Genomic DNA, 12,545 nt, shown 5'->3' on the forward strand with positions numbered 1-12,545 from the left:
CTGCTTTCTGAGGAGGTGGTTAATGACAATGATGGAACAATTCAAGATAGTTTGCAATAGATATACGGGAGGTTTAGTAGTGACTGCATAGTAATGTTTTAGCACTGGATGAAAACATGCCCTTTATGTATGAAATAATGCAACACCAACACACATACAGATGGTGAAGGCCTTTCTTATCTGTACCAGTGTATCTGTTTCTGTTATAACATTGATATAATTACTGCAAAGGCCACATCTGTGCCAGTCTGTAGAGCTCATCTTGGGCTGTTACTCTTTCAGTTTTTCATGACTGGTCTAAAAGTGAAGGTAATTGTTAAAAATGACATATGGTTTATTTACTTTCACTTAAACTGCACCCATTCTTCAAATAAATCAGTCATCTGTCTGGTCTTACCCTCAACTAGATCATATAAACAATTGTATAAACACATATAGCAATACAGTTTACTGAAATTATTTGCATAATTAAGTACAGATGTCAGTTATTATCTTGGCACCACATTTGATATAACTCACTTCTGAAAGTAAAAAAAAATTGCATTTTATATACATTCCTCTAACTATAATTATCAAGTTCATTTTCAGTATCACTTTAATTTTGTGGTTAATGCTAATGAAACAATTTTCATATAAAGTCTTTGCTTTTATGCCCAAGTATTTGATAATGTAGCAGCTTTGCAGTGCTGCATCATGATTTCACAAGACCTCCATGGTTGTTTATTGAAGTCTGTATGAAAATTGACATGTATAATGACATGTTAGTTTTCATACCATCCTGGTATTACCTCCAGAGACACACCATTATAGTTTATACAAATTACAATGTGCGCATTTTTGGAACAATGCTAGTATTATAAGCACTGTATCATTAAACAAGTTCTTAAACTGCCTATTAAGAAACATGCTCAGGCAAGGATAACTGTTTTGACTTGAATGGCGATTTCTCATACTTTCAACAATTTTGCCTTTGGGCTATGTGTCTAGGTCTGAATTGTCTATCGATTCCAAATATTTATCAAAGTTCAGTTTATGTTAAATTCTACAGAGGTGATACCATGTAGAATCGTTTCATTTCGGTTTAGATCTGTGACTTTTAAGAGGCCCCAACATTTTGTAGTTTAGAAGCATATTTTCCTGAGTTCTTACAGTTTGAGGAATGTGCTGATATTACACGTGGTTTAATTCTCAACTCCAGTTTTATTTTGAATACCGAAAATAGATGCTTGTTTTACATGAATGTCTGTGGTAAAAATGAAAGTGTTTAAAATGCTATTAACACCCTATAGAAACAGCTTGAAAACTGCATTTTTATACAGAGCACTCTGTGTGGATGTCTTATGAGCTGTGAGTTTATCCCCATTAATAGTAGCAGATATATTTGCCTTATAACATCTGTATTAACACATTTAAATAAATAAACCTGGACTTGTCTCACAATATGCTGCAATACCTTGTGTGTTCTGTGTTAAATATATTCTAAATATTTTTTTTTTCACAAATTCAGTATGTAGCATCTTTAAACTTTAATTTTAATTATTTAATAATTTATTTTTGCTGCGCTATGTTAACAATTTTTGATTTTCAGTTATGAACTTTTATGCTTGCTGTATGAAATATTTTTGTGGAAATGTATCTAATTAAAATAAAAAAATAAATACAATAACATTATAAAGGCTCGAGTTCATGTGATACCTATTTTTTCACCATTAGGTTTATGTATTAATTGAGTGCCCACTAGATGGATAACTATTTTAATAAGTAACTTGCTTAGAATCACACAATGTTTAAATGTAGTAATATGAAACTAAATGCAGGTCTGTGCGATAAAAATCATTAAATGGACATTGTCTTAACCTCCTGTGTTATATCATGTTATATTATGATATACATGAGTCTACATATATGATGATAAACAGTAATATATCACTTGAACACAACTCTTGGATTCTTGTATGGATTATCACAAACTTTCAGACTAGCAAAAAGTATAAATCACCCACCTTCAATTATGCGGTATGCCATACATCACTGCTGAAATGGATTTTTCTTTCTTTCTTTCTTTCTTTCTTTCTTAATTGGGCTTTTATGGTGACCTGTTGCTTTTGGCTTCCCTACTGCTTGCCAAGTGTAAACTAGATGAGAAACCATCTCTCTGAGCACAGACAGCTGAAGCAGAGCTCCTCGATTGCTGTTTTCCATAGAAAATCATTGCCAGTGCTGTGTCTCAGTATGTGCTGGCAGCAGTTCATAGGTTCATAGATTAGTACTAAGCTAACTGCCCTTGTGAGCCATTCCAAGCCTAGCCAATTATCCCTTGTGAGATTCAAACCCTTTACCTTGTGTTTGTAAGGCAAACACCTTAACCATTAGGCCACCCTCCCAACCCCATTCTTGTCTTTTGGGTGATTTCTGGCTTCTTTGTATTTCAGGGACCATGGAGACGGCCTATATAAGTTCTAGGTGTAGGATACCTCCTTCCCACATGCCAATGTTTAGGAATGCTTGCAGTTCATTTTTATATCTGGTTGATTTCCTTTTGCTCGAAAAGATAGTTTCTCACTGAGCTTTAACTTGTCACGTCACAGTGGAAACATTGCTTTCTCCTTCGTAGAAGTAACCATATGCCTATTTGTTTTTCTTTTTTATGTCCTCCCCCATTTCTTTCTTTCTTTTTACTTCTTTCATTAATTTATTTTTCTTTATTTCTCCTTTTTTGAGTGATCATTCAGACAGAAGGTATTCAGAATAAGTTTGTTTCCACCAATAAATAAACTTGTCACATTCTACATGCTACTGAAAAGAATCCTACTTGGTCTGCCAGATTCGTCAGGAAAGCATGGTATATCAAACATCCTTCCTTTTTTTTAATTTTTTTGCTTTTCTCCATTGTCACAGTGTTGACAAGATGTATTTCTTTTGTTATATCATAGCTCTTCCCAAGACACTGGAGTACAGTAATGAAACAGAATCTTCCAATTTGTATTGCATTGGCTGTTGCATTCAGAAGTGGTTATCACTTTTTTATGGGAAATGTACCCAACTGACATAATTCCTCCTTGTAAAAACAGTTACATATTTTTTTTTTAATTTATAAGCAGTTGGATGTGGCTCACTGCAGGGACTCAAGGTCCAAGTACTCAAAAATCACTGTAACAAAACCAGAGACTGGAGTACCTTGTAGCTCAGGTGGGCTACTGTTTGTATTCAAACTCAAATATGAGTCTAGGCAAGCAGCCATGGGGTTGGAGAAGGAGGGGGATATTAGGCTTAGGGTGCAGAAGGGGGATTTTAGCACCAGAGAATGGGAGGTGGGGGATGTTAGGATTAGGGAACAGGAAGGAAGTTTTAGGGAGTAGAAAGGGAGTTTTAAACCTAGTGGACAAGAGGGTAGTTTTAGGGTTAGGAATTTAGGTTTGAGGAGTTGGAGTTTTAGGATTTGGGAGCGATCAGGGACTTTAGAGTTAGGGAGGGTAAGTAGAGGTTTAGGGTAAAGGAGTGAAGACTCTGGTTTGGAACTGGGTAGGAGTTTTAAGGTTAGAGTTTAGATTCTGGTATATGTAGTTTTATACGGTCTGATCTTGGGAGGGCTACATAAAAACAGGAGAACATGCTAGTGAGAATTTGAGTACTTGTGTTTTCAAAAAAGTGGCAATAAGCAGATGTGTGTTGCTACTTATAAGGCAGAACACTTGTAGTAGACCCTACTCAAAACATGTATTTAGATAAACTAAGCTGTGTCAATCCAGTTTTCAAATGCAATTAATCTCACGGGACTGTACAAATTCTGATTTATTCTGATTTTTGCCAAAGCCTGCATGCGTCACTTTTCCAAAAAAGAAAATACTTGATTTAATAAGAAAATCAACTGTTTCATTTTCTTCTAATTTGTCTAACCAATGAAATAGAATATGTATGTATGTATGTATGTATGTATGTTTCATGGAAATGGATATACACTTCTTCATGTGGGAATGTGGGGAGACATTCCCCTATAAAAACTAACAGTCTGAAATTCTGCAAACTTTCTGGGTACATCAAGAGCTTGATTAGTTGTCTTTGAATGATGACGTATTTTTTTGGGACTAGTTGAAAAACTATCCCGTAACCAAGTGAAGTTTTCTATGTAAAAATGGTATACATTTTACCTAGACTTCATTAATTCTTGCATTTTGATGTTTTGACTGCCACTCATGAGTGCTGTGGCAAGAGAGGAGTCTGTATCCGCATAAATATGTTTGTCGTGTTCTTTTTAATGCTCTAGATACTCAAGAAACAAAATAACCACTGAAGAATCTGAACAGAGAACAACACTGGCTAAATTATGTACCTAATGTCTATTTAAGTTCCAGAAAAAAATGTGAGGGAAAGCAGACAGAATATATTTCCACAAGAAATAATGTGTAACAGAAATGCTTGGCAATCCCAGTTAGAATAACCAACACAACAATCTTTCTGTATACATAAAAAATCTGAAGAAGGTAGAGTAGCAGAGTTCTGTTTATGCAGACAATGATGGGCTAACATAAGTGGATTAGATTTGTCCATTTTATTCAGCACAGAGCTGTATTAAGTGAGACACAGAAACATAATGCTTGTGTTATACTGCATACATGAAACAGATTATTCAAATTCATGATACCCTAAGCTAAACATTTAATCTGCATTTCTAAAATTCATAGAATATAATGTTTCTGAGCACATTTGTGAGCATGCGAGTGTGTGCGTGTGTGTCTGTGTCTGTGTGTGTGTGTGTGTGTGTGTGTGTGTGTGTGTGTGTGTGTGTGTGTGTGTGTGTGTGTGTGTGTGTGTGTGTGTGTGTGTGTGTGTGTGTGTGTGTCTGTGTTCATTTCACAAACAGTTGCTATTTTGATAAACTAAACTGGAATTTGATGTTTTTCACATTCTTCAAAAATGTACTTCACAACAGTCCCTGTTTTCGTTTAAATCATAAACTATCATGGTGCTGAACTGGTCTAAATTTCTGTAGTAAGTGGTCTAAATTTCTGTAGTAGTAAATATTTAGAAAAGATATTGTCTGACATCCATTTCAGTGCACTTATTTTAACAAAAATAAATAAATCACTGGTTTAAAAAAACATACATTCTGCAGATGATAGCTTTTGGATCACAAGTTTTTCTGCATTAAACTGTAAACAGAATCTGTGCCATTTAGTCTGCTAGAGTTCACACTTTGACTTCCTACTGCTGGTCTGTGTACCAGAGGTGCCGGAAGGTATTGAAGACTGGGGGAGGGAGAGTGAGAGAGGCACTCAGTTCATAGGTTCATAGGTTGGTACTAGGCTATCAGCCCTAGGGCCTATACAAGCCTAACCATAAAAATTCCTTGGCACATAACAGCTTAAACACTAGAATATAGCCATTATCTGTAAAAGTTACTCCAAAATTCAATTCAACTATAGCAAATCATGACAGCCGTTTATAATCCCATTATCACCAGCCACAACAAGTACAATTCTTTACAAAGAGGCTGCACTAACATCTTAACCAACCTTGCATTATGACCGAGTTCCATAACTGATGATAATTTAGTGAGCTGAAAAGGGCATTTTTTTAAAACCATTTACTACCACAGCATAGGTTCACTTGGAGGACATTTTAAGCTTAGCCAATTCCCCTTTTGGTGCTTGAATTAACATTTTCTGATTGGTCTTACCTATCCCATGGCTGTTAATTGTATATTAACCCTAGTGAGAATAAATGTGATCATACCATAGTTAATTTGATGGGACCCATGTAAGGGATGCAGCATTTAGGAACTGCCTCTATCTACTAGTGGCATGAGGGGTAATCCTGGAGTACATTTTCTATTAGCCATCCTTAGATCCAAGTTGCATTTGAATATGGGCAGGGATGAGTTGTGTTTTACTTGAATGGGTAGTCTGTTCTGCAACAGTGGTCGTAGCTTCTGTGATATATATATCCATCACTCCACAACATTCAGTTTAGATACCTGTACTGAGTATTTCTGATGCCATTTGACTTGCTGATGTTCAGTAGGCCCATCTGTTCTTAGTCAGAGGATGCTTTGTATGCCATACACAGGTCACCTCTAAGCACTCTGTAGGATATTGAGTATAGTGATATATCTTTGAGGTGGTCAATTCAAGACCTATTGTTTAGGACTTGTATCCTTTTAGGAAGGTATCTCTGTGGGTATTCCAATTGTTGCATGGGTCTGGACAGATACATGCCAAAGTGGGCATTATACAAAATGATTGCCCTAATGAGGGCTTTGTAAAGGGGGGGGGGCAATAACATCTCTAGATCTAGTCACAATCAGTTTGTTTATAAGTTGTGCAATATAGAAAAACTTTCTTATGACTCTGGGCACATATTGGTCAAAAGTTAGGTCACTGTACACACAAGTTCCCAAATGCCAAACAACTGTGTCAGTTCTCAGGGGGCATTGTCAATTTGGCAGTTCCCTGGAGTAGATGACTTCCCAAAGGATATGATAATGTATTTCTTGGAGTTTAGTTTCAGTTCATGATTCTGGCACCAGTTATTGTTTCGGACAAACCTTCCTGCATAATGGTTAAGTCATTTGGGGATTCAATAACTGCTCCTAGCTTGCAGTCATCTCAAACTTGGTCAGCCAAAGCCCTTTGGTATTTCCTTTTACTTTTGAGATGTATATGCCAAACAGAAAAAGTCTCAGCACCAAACCCTGGGGGCTCCATTGGTGATTAGTCTCTTCTACTATTTTGATCTCCTGCATCCTGTGAGCATGCATACATGTATGCATTCTTTGATTCACCTTCCTGATTGCATTAACCTGATTGTATTAAATTATATTCCTTATATAATATAGCACCACTTGTTAGAATGTGTTTTAAATTTGTAGTTTGGAACAGTCTTCTAGTAAGAAATGAAACAAAATGTATGAACCAATAATGACAAAACTACCCATTTCAGAAAATTTCAACCATAAAAGTCTACTCAAACTTCTGTCATTACAATCCACCAATATCAGTAAATATGCAAAATCTTTGCAGAAGTAAATCTTGTTGAAGAGGTTGCTGCTAGCAAACAATTTTATATTTCATTGTTTCATCTACAAATAAAGTGCCTATTGCCCTTGAAGAATAAATTGCCTATGCTACATTAAAAAAATGATAAGCTAGTAATTTTGCAATGGGGAATGGATGGCAAACTGATAACAGAAACATAGTTACTAGGTAACTCCTCCAAAGGAGGACATTCATAGGACTGCAGCATCCACTCCCTTTAAAGTACAACACAGTACAGTATCAGTGATCCATCTGCATACTGTGGGAGTAGAACCCACAGCCTTCTGCATCAAAAACAAGTATACTACTAACAATGAAAATAACTTAGCAAAAGTAGTACTAAACTTGTCTTCCCCTGAAGCTCTCAGCTCCTTGTAAAATCCACTTGACACTCAAGTAAATCTCTCAACTTTGCAGAACAATAAATCTGGAAAAAGCAAACATTTATTGGGGGGAGGGCAAAGGGCCAAAACCAGATACACATTTTAAATAGTGCTTGTATAATCTCAGAAAGTTGCTAAAATAAAGTGTTATTTGTTACCATGTGTTTCCTGAAAGATAGGAAGACTGAAACTTAAGGGGCTATCATTCTTTAGTGAATTCAATTCTCATTGATTTGCCAGAAAACCACAACTTTAAGAGTAACAGACCTAAAGTATGAGCCAAATATTCCTGGAAAATCTGGATCAATCTGGATCAATCAAATTGTTTGAGCCTAACATTAACACTAACCACAAGGTATACCTAACGGGGACATTTTACACACACATACACACACACACACACACACACACACACACACACACACACACACACACATACACAAGCAGTATAACTCCTGCAAACAAAAGAACAAAACTCTTCTTACTGGCATGACTCTGATGGCAGCACCAGCGGAACAGCAGCAGCATAACTCCTGTAACACAGAGCAATAAGAGAACAAGAACAGCTAGTTTAGTTAGTTTAACTTCCGCATGCGAATCCATGTTAGCATGAAAACTCCACTTAATTATTTTTTTCCAACAGGTCTTGTAGCTGTAAAAGTGGGGGAGCTCCCCATCCCCCTGGCTCTATGGTTCCAGCACCCATGCTGTGTACTGCTGTTCTGATTCACATAGACAACACCAAACTCAGTACTAAAGTAGCTGTGAATAAATACTAGCATTACAAGCTGTAAAACAGCACTACATAACTGAGCTATAGAACCACCACTGGTACCAGCGTAATCCTGATTGCCATCATAAAACTATCCTCCAGGAGAAAACCATCCCCTCCTTCAAATGCCTGGAAAATACATGTGCATATAGTGTTGAAAAAGTATGATTCATAGTAGTTTTGGAGTTTCTGTATGGTATGGTATGGTACAGTATGGTACAGTGTGGTATGGTGTGGTAAGGTATGGTATGGTATGGTACAGTGTGGTATTGGTGGTATGGTGTGGTAAGGTATGGTACAGTATGGTATATGTAGTATGGTATGGTATGGTACAGTATGGTGTGTGTGGCATGGTGTGGTAAGGTATGGTATGATATGGTATTCTATGGTATGGCATGGTATGGTATGGCATGGTATGGTATGGTATGGAATGGTATGATATGGTATGGTACAGTGTGGTATTGGTGGTGTGGTGTGGTAAGGTATGGTACAGTATGGTATGGTATGGTATGGTATGGTATGGTATGGTATGGTATGGTACTGTATGGTATGTGTGGTATGGTGTGATAAGGTATGGTATGGTATTGTGTGGTATGATATGAAATGGTAAGGTATGGTGTGGTATGGTATCATATAGTGTGGTATGGTGTAGTATGATATGGTATGGTATGATATGGTATTGTGTCATAGGATCATAGGATCATAGGAAGTTGCTAGGCCAAGAATTTAGTCCATGTTCCAACAAGTCAGCACCCTATGCCACTGTTCAGCAGGGAAAACAGGTGGAATCCCAGGGTTGTATTTTCTGTTCCCCATCTAGTTATCAAGGTTGCTCTTAAAAAGGGTTAATGAAGTACTCTGCTTGACATAGAGAGGAAGTATATTCCACCAAAGGGGAGTCTCTGGGACACAAATCTGTCCTGCCAACAAGTCCTATTGATGTCACAGACCAGGTTGAGGTTGCGTATGTGGATTACTTGAGTGGAGCTTAACTTGAAGATATGCATCAGTCCCAGCAAGGTGGGGTCTGAGGTTGCTTTGTATGCCAGATAGAGGTCACCTCTGGGGAGTCTGTAGAAGACTAAGCAGAGGGACAGGGCTTTAAGCCTATCTGTGTAGGGTATATGTTTGAGGCCCTGGATTCTCCTGGTGAGGAACCTCTGTGGTCTCTTCAGTTTCTGCATGTACTTTGCGAGGTACATGCCAAAGAGGCCATTCTACTCAATAATGGGTCTTTTAAGGGAAGAATACAGGGATGTTATGACCACCTTGTCCCTGAATGAGATACCTTTACTAATGAAGTGGGCCATGTAGAAAGCTTTCCATACAATGGAGGCAATATGGTGGTCAAAATCAGTCTGCTATCAACCTGGGTGCCCAAGTTCCTCATAACTGATTGCATGCTTAGGACCTTATTATTAATGCGATAATTTGTGGGGAAGTCAATCTTCCCAAAGGGGATGATGATGGATTTTTTTGGCATTCAGTTTGAGGCCATGTTTCTGGCTCCAGTCATTTGTTTGGGCGAGACCCTCATGGGGGATGTCCCCATTGCTGAGGAAATTGATGGCAGCACCCAGCTTGCAGTCATCCACAAACTTGGTCAGCCATAGCCCACTGGTTTTGGCATGAACCTCATGCCAACCTTACCAGGAATGATGACACTGTAGGGATGCTGCAGTGAGTACTCATGTTGGTTAACACCAAGTCCAAGATATTTTCACCTCTTGTGGGGGTGTCAGCTGACTGGTCCAAGGCATTTGTATTAACAACATCAAAGAATCTCTAGGCATTTATGTTTTGGCATGAGCATTTCTTCCAATGTATAGTGTGGTATGGTATGGTATGGTATGGTATGTGTAGTATGATGTGATATAGTATGGTATGGTGTGATCTGGTATGATATGCTGTGGTTGGCTCACAGACAGGACACGTGGTTAAAGTGGGTAAACCTAGATCCGGCAAGAAGCCAGTGGTGTGCCACAGGGCTCAGTGCTCGGACCACTCCTGTTTGGAATATACTTCTCTGAAGACAAGGCTAATGTGGAAGGTCTCTGGATGACAAAGTTTGCTGATGACTGCAAACTGGGGACAATCACTGAAACCCCCCAATGATGTAGGTATTGTTCAGGAGGGTCTATATCAGACAAATGATTGGTGTCACAACCATGGTGGCACAGTGGGCAGCAGTTAGCATTGTCGCCTCACAGCAAGAGGTTCTCCGGTTTGATTCACAGCCGAGGTGCCTTCTTTGTGGAGTCTACATATCCTCCCTGCATTTGCAGGCTTTCCTCCAAGTTCTCTGGTTTCCTCCCACATTCCAAAGACATGCATCTGGAGAGTTTTCTCCCCAGACCTCTGCTGAAAATGGGCTCTGTCCCAGTCAGACTTTCCCGGTAAACAAATGTTCAATAAATAAATAAATAAATATAGTCTACAACTAAACGTGAAAAAAAAAATGCCATATCAAAACATCATCACAAAAGGTTTCTAATCCAGAAAAAAAGAGGTCATTGTTCCCCTCTACTCATCACTCATTAGACCCATTATAGAGTACAGCGCCCCTTTTACTATGTACCTCACAAGACATCTACAACAACTGGCGAGGCCACAGAAATGCCTCACAAAGAGGATTACTGGCCTCAAACAGATACCCTATGCAGACCATCTCATAAAACTCCAACTTTACTCTGTCACATATCACCTACTCAGAAGCGATCTCTGCCTAACATACAAAGCTATGTCAAACCCAGAGCTGTTTGACATGCTCTACTTAAAAAATCCCAATCCCTCCAAACTACATGCTCTAGGGACCTAAACCTTGTCACCACAATAAACAGAACATGCTGGAGGGATAGATTCCTGTCCCTGATACTTCCCATACTCTGGAACAGACTACCTATCTATGTCAAACAGAGCTCCTCATTAGCACTCTTCAAGAAAAATCTTGATGATTGGATAGGAAATAGGAAATTCACCCCGAGGATCACTTCTGTGGCTCTGCTCGACAGGGGCACATGAAAATAATTTTCTTGGGTGGCGAAAGCCAGAGTACCTTTTTGGCTAGGCTTATATAGACCCTAGGACCAAAAGCCTAGTACCTATCTATGAACCTATGAACCTATACCCTTTAGGAAGTCAAATACCCCTGCAGATTACAGCATCAATAGCATCCCCCCAACAGTAGACTCAGAGGTGAGAGATCTAGGTACACAGACAGTAGCCTGAACGTAGACCACCATATGTCCAGGGAGGAAGTCCTTTTATGTGACACAACTTATAAATAAAGATATGACATCCAGATCCAAGGAAATTATAGTTCTGCTGTACTTATCCCCCTTTAGACCAATAATCAAGTACAATACGCCAATTGTCATTTACTTCACTAGGCACTTACAGCATCTGGAGTGAATTCACAAGTTCCTCACAAAGAAAATACAAGGTATAGACAACATGAATTATGCAGATAGACTAAAAGCCTTATCACTTTACTCTGTCTTCTACCAACTATTAATGGTTGACCTATGCCTGACCTGCATGACATTCACAAATCTAACCCTGATGGCACTGCCACACATCTGCAAGTCAAACAGCACAAGGGTCACCCAATCTAGGGATTTAAATTTAGTCAGTGACTCAAACAAAACATGCTGGAGAGACAGATATGTGTCACATAGATTGCCCCCTTCTTTGGAACAGGCTTGTCACATAGATTGCCCCTTCTTTGGAACAGGCTTGTCACATAGATTGCCCCTTCTTTGGAACAGGCTTGTCACATAGATTGCCCCTTCTTTGGAACAGGCTTGTCACATAGATTGCCCCTTCTTTGGAACAGGCTTGTCACATAGATTGCCCCTTCTTTGGAACAGGCTTGTCACATAGATTGCCCCTTCTTTGGAACAGGCTTGTCACATAGATTGCACCTTCTTTGGAACAGGCTTGTCACATAGATTGCCCCTTCTTTGGAACAGGCTTGTCACATAGATTGCCCCTTCTTTGGAACAGGCTTGTCACCTAGATTGCCCCTTCTTTGGAACAGGCTTGTCACATAGATTGCCCCTTCTTTGGAACAGGCTTGTCACATAGATTGCCCCTTCTTTGGAACAGGCTTGTCACATAGATTGCCCCTTCTTTGGAACAGGCTTGTCACATAGATTGCCCCTTCTTTGGAACAGGCTTGTGACATAAATTGCCCCTTCTTTGGAACAGGCTTGTCACATAGATTGCCCCTTCTTTGGAACAGGCTTGTCACATAGATTGCCCCTTCTTTGGAACAGGCTTGTCACATAGATTGCCCCTTCTTTGGAACATGCTTCCTATTCACATTAAGCAGAGACTTTCCTTTTCCCTCTTCAA

General features: G+C 38.9%; 1 protein-coding gene across 2 annotated transcripts in view; it reads left to right on the top strand.

Annotated features, from left to right (window-relative positions):
- RUNX3 (RUNX family transcription factor 3) overlaps positions 1 to 12,545 on the top strand; it is a 424,645-nt gene that overhangs the window by 331,306 nt on the left and 80,794 nt on the right. The gene's annotated exons all lie outside the window — the stretch shown is intronic.

The sequence above is a fragment of the Protopterus annectens genome, chromosome 1.part1 (genome assembly GCF_019279795.1).
Source record: "Protopterus annectens isolate FY-2018-M chromosome 1.part1, PAN1.0, whole genome shotgun sequence".
In the NCBI taxonomy this organism is placed as follows: domain Eukaryota; kingdom Metazoa; phylum Chordata; order Ceratodontiformes; family Protopteridae; genus Protopterus; species Protopterus annectens.